The sequence below is a fragment of the Zonotrichia albicollis genome, chromosome 2, assembly GCF_047830755.1.
Source record: "Zonotrichia albicollis isolate bZonAlb1 chromosome 2, bZonAlb1.hap1, whole genome shotgun sequence".
Taxonomy (NCBI): Eukaryota; Metazoa; Chordata; class Aves; order Passeriformes; family Passerellidae; genus Zonotrichia; species Zonotrichia albicollis.
Window position 1 is genome coordinate 25,931,678 of NC_133820.1, and position 17,865 is coordinate 25,949,542.

Here is a 17,865-nt window from a genome sequence, read left to right on the forward strand (position 1 = left end):
TTGTTGTTGTTTGTTTTATTTTGGTTTTTGTTGTGAAGGAGTAGGAGAGATTTCAGCAAGTATTTAATTCTGATGAAACAGAATTCAGGTTTCAGATCCTGTGTATGACTGAACTTTTTCTAATGGAGCTGAAGCACTTCAGCTCACCTGTAGAGATGGCATCATCCAGCAGAACATGAAACAGAACAGGTGGGAATGCCTGTTTACAGAAAATTAAGATAAATCTAGATCTATAAGTTTTGTCTTTCAGCAAGATGTTTGAGATACCCACATTTTTTGAGAAAGCATGGGGAAATGGTTAAGTGAAAATGAGGATGACTGAGGAAATTATGCCAGCCTTCCCAGGAAATGGGGATGGTCCCTGTGGATGTCACATGTGTGCTTCAGTGTCCTTGAAGCAGCCTGTCATCATGGATGCAATCAATTCCTATTCAGGAGATACAAAAAAAACTTCTGTAAGTCCAAAGAAAGAAGCTGAACTTATTTTATAGTTATAATGGATGGATAAAGGTTGTAAAAAAACAATTACTTCTTGTGTGTGGAAGTGACCAATGGAAGCCAAATACTCAGCTGAAGAGTAGAGTCAGAAGAAACACAGGATTCCTTCCTAAAACAGCTCTCAGTAGATTTGATTAAATATATTTTTATATTGCTGAAATATAAGTTACAAGCTATGTATACTATGCTATAAGCCTGGCACAGTTGAGATGTCTGTGCTGTTTCACATTTTTTTCCTTTGCTTTTGCTAGACTTTTACCAGTCTTCTGCACAATAAAACTTTTACACAGTTCACAAGACTATACTTACCACCCATTCTCTGTTAAAGCAAAGGACTTATCCTCACTGGAGGTTTTTTTCAGTTGTTGGTATAACTTCACCAAATTTGTTGCTTGTATTAGGTTTGTAAAAAGATTAACAGCTGAACTTCCATTTATTGGAGAATAATGTGTAACAGTTTCTGTATCTTCAATGAGTTTTAAAAATTCATTGAAGCACTGAATGTGACCATTAAGATGAAAAATGTGCTCTTTTTGAAGTTATTTGGTTGGTTCATTTCTGTGGACCTTCAGCCCAAACACAGGTTGATTCCTTAGAAGCTTGTCCCTTTAAGCTGTCAGTGTTCCTGTTGTCTGTACCAATATTCTTGGGGCACACGTTTCCCCACACATTAATAACCAAATTTTCTTATTAAAGCAGGGCCAGCACAATCGTGGTTCTGTGGGCAGAGGAGAGGGAAGACTGCTTAGCAAGCAGTGAATGCCAGCTCACAGCTGCTCTGAGCTCACGGAAAAGCCCCATTAGGTGAATACTGAATGCTTGGCCCTGATGAAATGGGGGGGTCTCACTGCAGGGTGTGAGCCGCCCCCAGGGCTGGCTGCCTGCTTGGGGCAGGGTTACTGCCACAGCTTTTTCAGGAGGGAAGAAAGATATGGAATGAGGTTGTCCTTTAGCATGAATGACTTGTCCTGAGAAAATTTGCAGGCCAGCTGGGAATTTTCAAGGACCAGTCTGCTGTTTCAGTGGAAAGATCAGGAATATTCCCATTGTCCAGTCAGAGGAATGAAATGGAGTGTTGGGATCTCTAGCTTGTCAGAGTGACCCCAAGAAGAGTTCAAAAGTCTCTTTTCCCAGCCCAGCACTTGAAAAAGGAGTCAGGGCTCTTCAGTTCTTGGTCTCAAGGTTGTTTATTGTATCTTATCTATAAAATTCTTTCTCCTGTCCTGCCGAGGTCCGCTCAGCAAGACAATCTAGGCACTCTGCCTGCCCCTGGGGCAGTGTTATGTCTTTATATTAAAAACCACGTGTAATGTTTACAATTACTTTCCAATACCTAGCACCCATGTTAGATAGTGAGCTTCTACTGTAAACCAATCTAAAAGTGCCAACATCACAGCAGAAGATGGAGGCCAAGAAGAAGAAGAAGAAGGAGAAATGCTGGAAACACCCAGATCCCTCCATTTTTTTTCCCTGAATCCCCATTCTAAAAACCCCAAAATCTACTTTTTCACTTTGTGATAACTTCATTATCATTCTACTTAATTTGTCATGGCTTGCAGATCTTCATCTAAGGCTGGTAACTCGCTCCACGGGTCATAATCAAAACCACAGACATTTTGGGCTCTGTGCCAGGGTCTCTGAGCCCCCTGGCAGGGGTCTTGGCTGCTCAGGACAGCCAGAGGGATGTCCTGGGTCCTGACAATGGAGGTCCTATCAAACCTAGATAACTAATATAAACCTTGCAGAGTAATTCTAAGCAAAATCTCTTAATTCTGTGCCCAAAGTCCACTTCTCTGAATTGCAGAGAAGTTTTCTGTCTTTAAGTCAAATGACCCTAGAAATGTGTGGGCTGATGGTCTGAAATCAAAATCAATTCCACTGGTTAATTATCAGTTAATCACTTGAAGTTCTTTTAAAAATGCACTAATGAAGTTGCTCTCATTAGAAATATAAGGATATTGCATGGCTGGGATTTCCAAAGTGCCAGATCTTTCCATCCCCTTAGTCAAATGAGGAACTCCTTTAAGTTCCTTTGCTAAGGTTACTCAAGACACTTCACTAAAATGTGCCCTCTGTTTCAAATGAGAGACAAATTAGTGCCAAATTATGTGCTTTCTCTGAGCTTAGCTGATGAATAATATTTTAAAATATCATTTTGAAGAAACTCTAATTGTCAAAACAATTCTTTTTTTCGTAAACATAATCTTCACATTTCTTGTGGTGCTTTATTTTCAGGCAATGCATGCTATTTAAATGCACAAGAGGAAATTAAATGCCTGTGATTTAGTAAAATGTTCATTTAAGGAACCAGTAGTTTTGCTTATTAGCATTTTCTAGCAATTAGAATGTTTCTGGGTTTCAATTAAGGCAGTATATGCTTGTTCCATACACCTGGATTTTCTCAATTTTAATTTCCCTTGTTCTCTCTTTTGAGATAAACTCAATACTTCGGTAATTCCAATTTTCTTTCTTTCTTTCTTTCTTTCTTTCTTTCTTTCTTTCTTTCTTTCTTTCTTTCTTTCTTTCTTTCTTTCTTTCTTTCTCTCTTTCTCTCTTTCTCTCTTTCTCTCTTTCTTTCTCTCTTTCTCTCTTTCTCTCTTTCTTTCTCTCTTTCTTTCTCTCTTTCTCTCTCTCTTTCTCTCTTTCTCTCTTTCTCTCTTTCTTTCTCTCTCTCTTTCTCTCTTTCTCTCTTTCCTTCCTTCCTTCCTTCCTTCCTTCCTTCCTTCCTTCCTTCCTTCCTTCCTTCCTTCCTTCCTTCCTTCCTTCCTTCCTTCCGCCACTTCCTTCCTTCCTTCCTTCCGCCACTTCCTTCCTTCCTTCCTTCCTTCCTTCCGCCACTTCCTTCCTTCCTTCCTTCCTTCCTTCCTTCCTTCCTTCCTTCCTTCCTTCCTTCCTTCCTTCCTTCCTTCCTTCCTTCCTTCCTTCCTTCCTTCCTTCCTTCCTTCCGCCACTTCCTTCCGCCACTTCCTTCCGCCACTTCCTTCCGCCACTTCCTTCCGCCACTTCCTTCCTTCCGCCACTTCCTTCCTTCCGCCACTTCCTTCCTTCCTTCCGCCACTTCCTTCCGCCACTTCCTTCCGCCACTTCCTTCCGCCACTTCCTTCCGCCACTTCCTTCCTTCCGCCACTTCCTTCCTTCCGCCACTTCCTTCCGCCACTTCCTTCCGCCACTTCCTTCCTTCCTTCCTTCCTTCCTTCCTTCCTTCCTTCCTTCCTTCCTTCCTTCCTTCCTTCCTTCCTTCCTTCCGCCACTTCCTTCCTTCCGCCACTTCCTTCCTTCCGCCACTTCCTTCCTTCCGCCACTTCCTTCCTTCCGCCACTTCCTTCCTTCCTTCCGCCACTTCCTTCCGCCACTTCCTTCCGCCACTTCCTTCCGCCCGCCACTTCCTTCCTTCCGCCACTTCCGCCACTTCCGCCACTTCCGCCACTTCCGCCCCTTCCTTCCGCCACTTCCTTCCTTCCGCCACTTCCTTCCTTCCGCCACTTCCTTCCTTCCGCCACTTCCTTCCTTCCTTCCGCCACTTCCTTCCGCCACTTCCTTCCGCCACTTCCTTCCGCCCGCCACTTCCTTCCTTCCGCCACTTCCGCCACTTCCGCCACTTCCGCCACTTCCGCCACTTCCTTCCGCCACTTCCTTCCTTCCGCCACTTCCTTCCTTCCGCCACTTCCTTCCGCCACTTCCTTCCGCCACTTCCTTCCTTCCGCCACTTCCTTCCTTCCTTCCGCCACTTCCTTCCTTCCTTCCGCCACTTCCTTCCTTCCTTCCGCCACTTCCTTCCTTCCGCCACTTCCTTCCGCCACTTCCTTCCGCCACTTCCTTCCTTCCTTCCGCCACTTCCTTCCTTCCGCCACTTCCTTCCGCCACTTCCGCCACTTCCTTCCTTCCACCACTTCCTTCCTTCCGCCACTTCCTTCTGCCACTTCCTTCCGCCACTTCCTTCCGCCACTTCCTTCCTTCTGCCACTTCCTTCCTTCCGCCACTTCCTTCCTTCCGCCACTTCCTTCCTTCCGCCACTTCCTTCTGCCACTTCCTTCCGCCACTTCCTTCCGCCACTTACTTCCTTCCGCCACTTCCTTCCTTCCTTCCTCACTTCCCTAAACTCCAGCCAAGAGGAAATCACTGCTATGCAATAACATGCAGGGTTAGAACATTCCTTAGAAAGCCTAGTTTGGCAGGTGTCAGACAAGGAGAGAGGAAATAAATTATAAAAGAAAAAATTAGGAGAAAAAGAAAAAGACTTTTTCTTCTCTTTGGAAATTCTATTTTTCTGTGTTTCTTTTTGTTTGGGCAAGAATATCAAACAACATGACAAATTCTGATGACACTAAAATTACGTGAATTTGGAAAATTTCCTTCTTATGCCTGCAGTGGAGATGGTGGCATGAATCCCCTTGTTTGCCTCAGCTCCCTGGAGCCCCTGTGTGTGCTCAGGGCACTGCTGGAATCCCCTGCTGCTCCTCAGGCTGTGTCTGCAGGGTGTTCACTGCTGGGCAACAGCACCCACCACCCACAGGAGTCCCGAGGGATTGCTGTTCCCATAACTTGGGTCAAAGTTTAGTATCAGATTGGTTAATGTCATTTGCTCTGAGTCTGTCTGTTGGACTTTTTCCTGGCAGAAAATTCTGCCTTATCTCTATTGCCTCCAAAAGCAAACAGGAAAACAATACTTTTTGAGCAATCTTCAGATTTTGCTGTGAACAAGCATAGTTGCCAAAACCAATTGGCTTTAGCTATCAGTACCAGAGCAAAAGCAAGGCTGGAACACAGAATTAATTCACTTGGCCATGATCACATTAAAGTCAAGAGGGCAACAATTGAATCCACATAACTTGAAGGCCTTGCTCGCACAAACTCTTCAGCTGGCTCCAAAAGTTGGAGTTCATCTGATGTCACCTCTAGCAAGATGCACAGAAAACTATTTTGTAATTGTACAATTCCTACTTTGTCTTGAGAAAGTTAAAAAAACCCAAAAACCAGAAACCTGAATAAAACACAAAATCACTTTATTCTTTCCTCTTCATTTTCCTTGCCTTTTCCTTTTACTTTAATTTTCCATTTCTTTTGTTCATTTCAGATGCAGGAAGCCTGTGGAGTATTTACAGTCCATTTATTAGGAAGACTTATCCCCCATCTCCACTAATACATTCAGTGAAGGCAAGTTTGCATCATTTCTGCCAAGGGATTTTATATTAGACAGAGGATAATGTTGAACTTTATAGATGTTGGTGATCATTTCCAGTGGGAATTTACTACATTGGCTTGATTTTGTGTTTCTGAGGTTTTCATTACAGCTGTGCCAGGCTGTATATGGCAGTTCTGGAAAAGGCTCAGTGGGGATTTCAGGGTTCCCAGCTTAATGGTTTTTGTTAACAAAAAATAAAAGCAAAGACAGCAATCAGGGATTAGTTTGGAGAGCTGCAGGGAGTCTAACAGGGAATATCCACAGTGGGAATGATTTGAGCTGGCTTGTTTCCCCCTCTGGAAGTCCTGCTGCTGCCTGAGAGCACAGGTGTGGATGGCAATGGGGCAGAGCTGGAGGCAGGCAAGGGAGGAGGAAGAGAAGAAAGCACTGACAGCAGGGTCTGCACAAGGGTTAGGACCACCAGCCAAGGATAAATCTTAAAAGAGGTGTAAGGAAATCTTGCACCTTTAATCACTGATGTCTTGGCAGGGAGTTCTCCTGAAGGAAATATTCAGGTTGTCAAGTTTAAACAGAGGGACAGCTGGGCACTTTTTGAAGGCCAGTGGAGAAAAATCCTGGCTGCCTATATTTTAGGATGTATGTACAACACTCTCCTTTTTAAACTTTAAAATACACTGAATGGAAATTAGGTATGGCTGAAGGGGCAGAATTAATAAATTCTTCCCTTTGTAAGGAACTGCTTGGTACAAGTACTAGCTGAGGAGGAGAGAGTCCTAGGCCCATTCCCAGGATTATAGCTTCTCTTGTTAGCAGCCCACAATAACTCTTTGGTGTAAAACAGCCAGTTTAAGGGCCAGATGCAGATATCTCTCAGGAATGTGCCCAGTCTTAACCATCCAGATGAACAAATCTATGAAATGAATGAGCAGAGAGGTTTTTAAAACCAGCTTTTTTATACACAGGCTTCAGGAATTTAGAGTATTTTCCAGAATGAACCACTAAAATTCAATTTTGTGCATTCCTAACATTTAAATTGTCTTTGTGATAACCATGGTGACCATTACAGCTAAAAAACCCCTCAAGCGGGGAAAATGCACACTTGTTTTAAATTAACAAATGGAAAATAGAATGGGAAAATGTGGTTGAAAGAGCCTAAAAAATCTCACTGTTACTGCTCATGATCACTTTGGTGTTTAATGCAATCTTCATTCTTTCTTGGCTTTTATATAAGTATACATATAATATATTCTTTCTGGCTATATATTTCTGTGCATTCAAGCTAATTTTCTGCTAGTGTGTCAGAATAGCAAAGTAATTTTTGTAGTTTGCTTTCTTTAACTGAAAAAAAAATCCAGATACAGTTTTATCTGATCTGATTTGTGTGCAGGAGCCCAGGCTCTCAAGGCTGCAGAATGAGATATGTATAGTTCCACATGGCTTTCAAAGGGTGAGGGGGCAGACAGATGCCTACATATCCTTCAGTCCTAGCACAAAGAAAGTTCAAGTGGTTGTGAGGAGATTTATGCTTTAATGGAGTAGGTTTTAAAGGTATTTAGAGACCTGCCAGTGCAGGTACGCACTGATGAGTGTAAATCAAAGCAGCCAAACAGGCTAAGTACCCAACTTTTGTAATTTGTGTGGAAGTTAGGTGCCTACCATACTGAGCCAAGTTAATAAATCTCCCTAGCTGCTGCCTGTGCCTTGAGCTGGCCAACATGTCTGTGTACTTAGAGTTTCAGCCTTACACATTCACATCTTCTATGGAAACAAGGTTGGATCATGACTGCAAACTCTAGCCATGCTGCACACTATTCACCATGGAAATGACCAACAAAATTAGGGGCATTGTCACTGAAGTGAAAATATTTTGTACAGCTCTAGATGTAAGCTACCATTTCAGATTATTTTGGCAGCAATGACTCACTAGAAATCCGTGCCAATGACTGTGGATTGTGAGGGATAAGCTCGGTTGTTCTGGCAAGACCTCATGAATACTGTTCTGCAAGAAGGAGTTTTTCTCCCCAGCAAGTCTTTTGACCACAGCTGGCTGGGAGGAAATCAGAGCCAGTGCTTGGAGGAGAGACTACAATTTGTGCATCTCTGAGTCCCCCAAGAGAAGTGCTGGCAAAGGCTGGATGTAGGCAAAAAGAGAGAAGCAGAATAGCTGAATTTAAATACTTTACCAGCAGGCTATTGTCTTTAAAATATTCATGGTTTTCTTTCATTAAAATTTTCCAACTTCTAATTAGAATTGGATGGGCAAGTTCTGTAAGAATGATTTTGGCATAAAAGCTGTTTCTCCATCAGCATGTTACCACATGGGGGTTGCATAAGTCTCCATTCTCTTGTGTGATGTGGGCTCACCAGGCTCAATAATAAGATCATTTGGCCTCTGAATAAAGCAGAGTACCATGAAGGAGAAAGACAGTTTGGGGCAGAATTGACATTTAACAAGTATCTGAGGAATATTAATAAACCAGAAATAATTTATTCTTTCTTTTAAATTCTCTGAAATCTCTGGAAATTCTTTGTCACCGCAAAACCTTTCAACACTCTTGATCATTTTTTCTCAGTCTTTTTGTTCAACAGCAACCAAAGGAACTCTTTTCCCTACAGTGTTAGAGACAGATTTGAATAACCCCTAGGTTTTCTAGGGGTTATTAATTCTAATTCTAATTCTAATTCTAATTCTAATTCTAATTCTAATTCTAATTCTAATTCTAATCCTAATATTCTACAAATATTCTAATTGTAATATTTTACAAACTCCTGAATCACTGAAGAAAACCCCTTTCCCACCAGACCAGGTGCTGGAAGCCTGCCCTGTGCTGGGAGCTGTTCTGGTGCTCTGCAGAGGGAGAGCCCTGAGCGAGAGGCTCAGTGGCCCCAGCTGGGCGCAGTCAGTGCAGGCCCAACAACAGCATTGCTTTCCCTGCTTTCACTGGAAATGGAACCTAAGAATTTTGTTACTCAATAGCTGCATGAGGAAAATGTTGTTAACTTTTTTTTGGCTGACAAATCCCATAAAACGTAAGGCCATAAGACGTGCGCCACAAATCCAAACACCGGATTGAGAATCTAGGCCAGCTGAAGAAGCAACCTTTCATTTTTTATGTAGAACTTTAGCTTTTCAAAAAATATTTGAATAGAACTCTTCTAGATAAACTTATTATATGATGATATTTTACCTGAAAAGACTAATTGCACATTCAGGATAATTGCATTCAGAGATGCAGAGCAATTTTGTAAATGGTTTAAATATTTTTTTTCAGGTAATGAAGAGGCTAAAAAAAAATCACAAATTATTTTTATAAATTACAAGCATAAAAGAAGATAAATGTGTATAATATATTCCCTAAAAATTCCTTCATGCTACCCAGCACTATATCTTGCTTTCCATTTGTCAGTGATGATGAAAGTTATTGAATGGAAACCCCTTGCAAAAGCATTTCACTGGAAATGAGATTAAGGCAAAGTCACCAAATGGAAATTGAAATAGACCCTCCTTTATATCTGTTTCTTTGCAGCACAATTACATTTCAGTAATTTTGTGTAGCACATTTTTAATATATTGCTCATTTGAGGCCTGCTGAATAATTTCATGGGAAGAACTGTGTTGTTACTGGAAGAAATTTCTTGTCATTGCAAACAGCAGGGAAACACAGTTATTAAAAACTGATAAAATATTGGTATTTTTACTGCAAAATAACTAGTAGCTATTATTGGCACTGCTTGGAATTCATTTAATTTACTTTGTTTTCAATTAGGGTTGTGCATACAGAGAAGTTTGCTTAGGGTTGTGCTGCTAGCTGAACAGAAGCAGAGTGAGAGATAGAGCACTTCAATGCAGTATTTATGGGAAAAACACCACACATTCCTGCTGGAGCTAGTAAAACTGCCTGTGGCTAAGGCTGCTTCGTATTTGCCATTAGCTCTATTTTCTTTGCTTTATCACTACACAGAACTGCTCAAGCTGAAATTTGCCACGCTTACCTCTGCCTGGCGTAGGGGTTTTTGAAATATTTCAACCGTAATTCCTCGGCTATTCCCAAGAATGGGTTCAGGAAGAATAAGTAAAATGTAAGTGGTTTCTGCATCTCTTGGGCAGTGTGCTGAAGACAAGCAGAGGGCTAAAATTCAGGGTGTGCTGCCTGCAGGGGTACATTATTCATTACCCTCTGCCAGGAGAGCTCATGGTAACTGATCTGTGTCTCTGGAGACCACACCACGATCTTTAGGGTCCCGTGAGGTTAGAAGTGCACCTCAGTAGACAGACAGACAGACAGAGGGTATGGACCCAGCTGCCACTGGAAATTCAGATTTACTTGGATAAAAGGGGCTGGCAGGAGAAGAGGAGGGAGGCCAGGGAGACCTTCCCTTCCTCCCCCATATGCAATGACAGAGCAGTGGGGATCTCCATCTGTCCACCCTGTGTCTAGGGAAGTCACCAGTGTGGCTCCCTGGCCAAGGTGCCTCATGGTGGCACTGGGTTCCCATGACCACTCAGGAGTGCTGTTAGAAGCAGAAAATTGCTTTAACAAGCCAACCTGAGCAAATGATGTGGGTATCCCCAGCACAGTGATTTCAGCTGCTGCATAAACACAACCCAAGCCTGCAGTGCCCCAGGCAGGCGCTGCTTTCCTGGGGCTGGTGCCACAGCTCTTCACACCAGGATGCCATCCTTGGAGTGAGTCACTGGCCCTGGAAATCATTGGTATTCAGATGGGCTCCTTTGCATCCTTCTTGAAGGCTGCTGCTGAAATTCCTGGCAAGACTCCCTTCAGCAGCAAGAAGTTGGTTCTGCCTGACCTCTGCTCCTGGCACAGAGCCCGCCTGGATGACACAGAGGTTGGAGGTCAGAGCATCCCAGCCTCTGTTCCTGCCCATAAACCATTCCTTGGATGAGGTCCTAGGATGATGATGGTGGAGGCATTGTCCTTCTCTGACCTTTTAACATAACCAGTAGTGGGACAAGGTAAATCTCTGGAAAAAACATCTTCAGGTTTGGTTTCTCTAACCATCTTAAAACAAGCATGTTCCTTTGTGTCATTGCTCTTTCCTCAACAGTGTTAAGGAAAAGTGAGGTATTGAAGTGCTCAGAGAGGATCCAGAGAAAGCTCTTCTACTGCTTATTTCTCCTGCTGGTCAAAGTGAGAGTTTTGTATCTGTCTCTCAGGAAGCTGAAGGCTCCTACTTTTTTGACAGATGGATAATGGAAGATGCTACAGAAAGTCAACTCTGACGTGGTTAGGGATATGACCTGTTGCCACAGTTAGCTTGTTAAGCCCACTGCCTTTCAGAATAAATTTGTCAAGGTTCTATTTGCACTGGAGTTGTTTATAACCTTTCCAGGATGAAGGAAAAAACCCCATAAATTCAATCTGCTAACAAATAGTTGTGTAAATCACTGGCAAGGCATGATCTGTTTCTCCTGTCTAATATTTTGTCCACCCCACCTGTAATGACCCTGGCCAATTTTCTTGTTGAACCAGGAGTCATCCAAATGATTAAAGTTCTCTTCATGTGACATCCTGGGACTTGGTGTCATTTCAAATCCATAAAAAATGCTCTGTTCCTTTGCAGCACAGCCAAGGAATGTTCTTAGAGAGTCTAAGGACTAATTCACATGTGCCTTTAATCACCTCTTCTTTTGAATTTAACTAATTTGAGCAAAAGATAGATGATACTACTTGTCCTCAGAGTTCAGGCTATTTCTACAATTAAAGATGATATTTCTGCAATTAAAAGTGACTTTTAAATCTGGCCTAGTGTGTTTTTCATTTTCTCTTCATAATTTCCTGCTCTAAAGAATTTCCTTTTCTGTGAATGAAAAAAAGACCTGTGTGCAAAACTGAACAGTGGTCTCATCATTTTACTTTACTTTCTTGGAACAAAAACCTCATTTCACATTGTTACCTTTTTTCCTACCCATTTCATTACCACAACATAATTTCAAACTGATTTGTAAAATCATCCAGCCTTTATATTGCTGTTGTGGTGAATCTCAACGTAATGCAGGAGGTCTGTGCTCAGAAATATCTCAAGCTGGTCTGAGCTGAAGTCTGACAATTTTTTCTCCAGCTGCACAGTATCTTACCAACACAGGTCCATTCTGTGACAGTCACAAGACTTGTCAGGGATTCTTGTCCGTATTTTAGGGTCTTCAGAGGGACCATGCTTTCTGTATCTCACCTGCAGACCATCCTTTGTGACTTTGAGTATGGCAGTAAATGCCACATGAGATATTCTGGATCTGGGCTGATCTGGCTGAGATTGAGGGCCTCCTTCTCAATGCCTGGCACCAAGAAACCAGACCCCAGCCAGGACCTCTATGTATCATCCTAACACCTGGGCAGACATTTGTACTGATGTAGCTGAAATCCAGATGGATTTTTGGCTGATGGGGATAATTAAATGTTGTTCCTATAGCATGGGTGTAGATGAAAAAAAAATTATTTCTAATATCTTGGATTCTGAAGGCTAAATCCATCCGCCCACAACTGGTTGCAAAAGAATGGAGAGATTAAGCCACCCCGCCAGAATCATAGAATCAAGAATGCTTCTTGCATTACACAAATAAAATATTTTGCTAATCATATGCTGATTCAAGTGATTTCCATTTGGTACAATATTAGCATGATCCAGTAATTGCTAGAATTTCATTTATTTCAGTCTGCATCTGCATGTTCCACAGGTGGTAATCAGAGGTCTTTCTCTTTCTCTGTCCCATGGGAGACAGTGACCTTATCACTTCTTTCCTTGCTAAAATCCTGCTCTGTTCCCCAGGTACCAATTGCATTTCCTTTCAGATTTGTCTAATTGATGGATGGAATTAGACTAAATTCAGAGCAATTGCTCTCAACCTTTAAATAGCAGCTGGGTTGTGGCTTCTATTTCAGACTTGAAGAGGAGCCAGTGCTCCCAAAGGAAGGGCTGTGGTGCCAAATCCTGCCTGCTTTGCCCAAGGACTGGGTTTACTTTTTTCCCAGAAGCCTTGCTTTGCACACACACTCAGACAATAGGGAATACAACACTGCCACTTTAGAGTTTCTACCATTCTACATAAAATCTCTTTCACATTGATTCATACTAAAAAAAACACTTTCTGAAGACTGCAGTCTCCTGGATGCTCGCCAATGCTGCCTGTGTCCCATCAGTATGCTGCAGCTCAATGTACAAGCTTCAAACAGGACTAATATATAAAGTCAACACAAATTATTATATTAAGTTCATAGCCTCAGTTTAATTAATAAAAGAAAAGCAACAGTTTAATATTAAAACTGTTTTATCAATTGCATACTTTAAAATCAGTCTGCCTCCAGGAAGTGAGGAAGGATTTCACTCTGTGGTTTTGCAGCAACTTGGTTCAGATTAACCTGATAGCATAATATATCCTTTAGAGCCAAGAAATGTGTTTTTTGTACCACAGTAGATGTACTGAAGATAATAGTGGGATGATACTTAAATAATCAAAATAATGAACTTTTTGAAGTCATGCTATTTCACTGTATTGTGTGGAGTTCCCATTACACACTCATGGATACTTCCAGTATCTGAATCATGTAGGGAGGTATTGCCTTGAGAATATCAATTATCCAGATGCAGAAGAAGCTTAGAATACTTACGGAAAGGAGAAAAATATATGGCATTCCAATAGTGCTTGTTATGCACAGCAGCGTTCAGATGTTTATCACTCACCCTTTAGTGTTTGGAAAGGAAACAAAGCTTCTCTTGGGCCCTCCTCTAAGTAAATAGGTGTTTCCTTTTGTAAGATGCCTCCTCCAAGGTCAGGATTAGCTTCTCCTGTAGTCCCTCAGTTTTATGAAATGAAGTTCTATCTCAGGGATTTTTTGGGGGGAGGGGGGAAAGAATAAATCGTTATTGTTACAATCAAGAATGGAGAGAACGTAATTCCAGGAAGATTATAAACGCTCAGGCACCTTAATAAGTTAATGTTGGAAACCTCCTTCAGTTAGTACTGGACTTCAGAATTACAATTTAAAAGGCATATAAATTTGCTGCACTGTTTAACTTTTTACTGAGGTATATCTGCTTTGAGATGGTGAAGTCAAAAGCAGAGCTGACTTTCACTTACTTTCCTTAAAAGGTTAAAAGGAACTCAGACTTTCATGTTGTGGGACTGTTTTAAAAGAAGTGTCACCTACCTCAATTGAAAGACTCTGTCTATGCCCTTTGAGAGCCCTTCTAATTACAGATACTGAGGTGTCCTTGAGCTTTGAAGCAAATGCTTTTATGCAGTTCAATATATTGTACATTGCAGATTACTGTTTTACCTTTCCATCCAAAAGAACATTTTCAGCTTTTGGTCACAGGTTAACTTTAATTACCTTACCCCTTCTAGAGATGAAGGCTCTGTAAGCACCTAAAAATGCATCATTCATTTACAAGTACACAAGCAATTAATGTTCTCCTTTTCAAAGTGACTTTATTTCCAAGAAATGGGTTCTTATTTCCCAGTATTTTGTTCACTTGATCGTGGGCTTCAGGAGAATGCTTTGATCACTGTGATGGAGCTACTGTTTTGTACTTGCTGAATGGAGTTTATCAATGCCTTGCCTTATGAGGTCTTAGCTACATACTTCTTTGATGTGGTAGTTTAAGCAAACTCTTCATTGTCTTGGTTATTTTATTTGTATTTATTATATGACAAACATATAATAAAGAATTATTTAAATATAACTATAAAAAAGGTTAAAAAAGTTTATAAACCAAAGTGATATTGGTCAGGCTTTCCACCACAAATGATCTCCTTTCAATCTGATCTGAAGAAGAAATCTTTCGACTAAGTAGGGTGGAGAACATTTGTTCACAGTTTAACTTAATTATGTTGTTCAATTAATTAGTAACTGCTCAATTCCTGGAGCATATAGGTGGCCTCACAATCTTGAGGACTGAAAGTCTGATTTCACTCTTTGACTTCCACATAAAGCCATTCATCACTATTCTTTGCTCTTACACCAGCAGCATCCCTCTGGACCCCACAATGAAGATGAGCAGCAATAAGGCAGCAATTACCAACTCCCATGGGCTGACATAATTACTGACACAGACAGCCACCAGCCACAGGCCACCAAAAGGCCACCAAAGGGTCAGGGCTGCAGAGCCAGGCCCTCTGTGCTGCTGTGAGTGCTCTCTGCAGAGCACCTGTGGCCCCACCTTGCTGCTGAAAAGGGACCTCCTTGCAGGGAGGATGTTCCTCTGAGGTGAGAAATTAAAATGCTTTTTCCAAGGGCTGTGGTAATACCTGTACTGCTCTCTGCACATTTTCCTTGCTTGCTTCCTTGGACCATCACAGCCATAATGATGCCATTACCACTTATTTAACCTGTCAGAGTATTTTACTGAGTTCTTAAACTATCAGCCCAGGATACAGCAGTAAGTTGTGCTGATGGGGTTTATTGTTCATGAAATACACCTTCCCAATTCTAATGTGCTTGTCAGTGGAATCTCCAAGAAAATATACCAAGATTTTAAATTAAGAAAAACAGAATTCCTCAGGATATTTTACCTTATCTATAAGTTCCAGAGGGATACCATTAATGCATAGTGTTCCCTTTTGGAATGCAAGTTACTTTTTAATTTGATTTTTAGCATTTTTGAAAATTTCCAGACACTTAGCAATAGAACTACACAAAGCTTTATTTGCAGGTCACCTCTTTTAGTTGTTGGAATATTATATTCAATAAATAAATTGAAACAACTCAAACATTACAGAAGTTATCAGGAACAAGAGTGTGTTGTACAAGAGCATTTTAGGGATGACATAACAAGATAGGCACTCTGTTAGCTGCTCTGGCAGATCTCCTAAATTAATTAAGCACGTACAGCAAAGCGTGGTGCAGAACACCAAAGGCAGCTTATCACACATTCTCTGCTTGATCACAGATTAAATTGAATGTGAAGAAGAAAATTCAGACAAAGAAAGTTCCTTTGTGTTTCCCCAAGAAAGTAACTCATCTGAATTCTGGTGGAACTACCCCTTTCAAGATAAATTAATACCATAGGTTTCAGAATTTCCTAAATTGTTAGAGTGATTATATATTCCACATGCATTAATTCAGGAGAGTTTCATCTTCTGTGGCCACAAACACTCAAGTCTGTTACAAAAGCATAACAATATGCAAATGAGAAATTTCAGTTTCATATCAGATAGTGTATACTGGATATGCACAGTGTTTAAAAAATTGCATTATTGCTACATCTGTACCCAGAGCAGTAATTTTGATTTTGTTACTCATTTATAGGAGAGAATGCCACCATATCACTAACATAATGCAAAATCAAGTTCCACTTCTCAAATATTTCAGTGAGTTTCACTGGCTGCCATTGTGTTCTATTACCCTGGACATGCAGATTGATGCCATTCCTGTGATTGAAGTTAATAATAAGGTGAACTCAAGTCTTTTAGGCTTTTGTCCATCTCTTATCTGTATTTTTCCTAAGAGGAGTAGTAGGAGCCATTTATCTGGAACTAGTTTCTCATAATTTTCTTAAAGAGAAAGCAAGTAAAATATCCCAAAGACTGAAAACCAGGGAAAGGAACAAGCTAAAACATAACTTATGCTGCCATTTTTTTAGAGATAAAATATAGTGTCATATGTTCATGCTCACTTTTCTTTGTTGCTGAATATCACACAAACCAAAGAATAATTACCCAGGATCTCCTTCTTGATATTGCTGATCACAGAACCAGAGTCATTTAGGTTGGAAAAGTCTTTTAAGACCATCAAGTCCAACTGTTAACCCAGCACTGCCCAGTCCACCACTAAACCAGTCCATTAAACCATGTAAATGTGGATCACAAGATCTCAACACAAGACATTAAAAGCCCTTTTGAATTTGAGAACAAACTTAATTGTCCGTAAAAGCAACCAAGAAAAGCTGTCATCTAAATTGAACTATGCTAATGTGTTCCCATAGATTTGACAAGAACAAATGCACCATCATGGAAGTGTCAGACACTGCTGTCTCTATGTTATTGAGATTTCTTTCCATCTAAACAGCCCTAACTTTTTCCTCTCATATACACAAGGAATCCAGCATAAACCTGGAATTTTCTCCATTCTGTGACAGTCTCCCTTGATAATTAAATGGCAGAAATTTGAAAGGAAAAATTGAAGCTGACAAATATGTTGAAAGAAAGATATGTAGTCATCTCAAGGTACTATCATGCCACTTTGCATCCAGCAATCTTTTAATAGATACTGTTATTCTAGAAATCATACCCATTATTTTTCAAAACCTGCTAAAAAATTTTAGGCATCTTATTAAGAAGCAGTAGAAGTCATAAAATGGTAGAAGGGCAGAAACTTGTACAAAAATGGAAGTACTTTCTTCAGGGCTTCACACAATGGAAGTGTCTCTCCAGTTCCAGCAATTTTCCTTGCTATACATTATCATATTGCACATTTGAGGACTTTTTTCAGCGCTTCTTTCATTTTGTTATATTCAGAAATATGTCTGCATGAAGTAGAAACACGGACTAGGGACACCCTTGAATGATATTCTTAGTAGGGCTGAAGTATGAGGCAGTTTGTGAATGATATCTATAGATGATGTAGAAAGAATTTAAGTAACAAGACTAGGAATGACATTGTGAGGAGCATTGAAGCAGAGAAATTGCATTTATAAGTATCCTCACTGGCTGGATTTCATTTGGCATAGTCCCTTAAAGATTTATGTATGGTATAGATACATTCTACTGGATCTTTTACAGAAAAAACTTTGCTGGGTTCTCTGCAGATTCAGAATAGATTTCCATTCTCATTAACTACCTTCACATTTCATTTTGAGATCACAGGTTAAATACTTTCTTGGAATTTCTTAATTAAGAATAAATGTAATTAAGAATAAATGTACTTTCTGAGTATATTCTGCCAAATTTCCAAAGAGATTGGGGCAATTCTCAGTGGCAAATTGGTACTTTACAAACATATTAACTTCACAAACAGGAGTGCTAAGAAATTGAGACCAGTAATTATTGATTCCAGACTTTGACTTAACAACCTGTTGCCAAAATCTGCCTTTCCTGCTGCAGGGGAGGAGCTTCAGCATCCCCCAGCCTCCCCAGCACAACCCAGTTTCTGTGTCAGGGAGGAAGGGCAGGAGCAATGTGGCACCTGCAGATGTGAGTGCACTCGTACCTGTGCTCTGCAAGTACAGGTGCACTCACATCTTCTCCTCTGTCACTGCACTGGGGCAGA

The 17,865-nt window shown here is 40.9% G+C and overlaps 1 protein-coding gene across 45 annotated transcripts in view; it reads left to right on the plus strand.

Moving 5' to 3' along the window:
- LOC102072464 (uncharacterized) overlaps positions 1-17,865 on the plus strand; it is a 430,853-nt gene that overhangs the window by 208,425 nt on the left and 204,563 nt on the right. For 6 of the 45 annotated variants that reach the window (XR_012578878.1, XR_012578889.1, XR_012578883.1 and 3 more), the window contains one exon: positions 14,627-14,865. The exons of 35 other annotated variants lie outside the window; for them this stretch is intronic. The gene's annotated coding sequence lies outside the window, so the exon portion shown is untranslated. 4 more of the 45 variants (XR_012578886.1, XR_012578872.1, XR_012578893.1 and 1 more) reach the window with 1 other exon arrangement.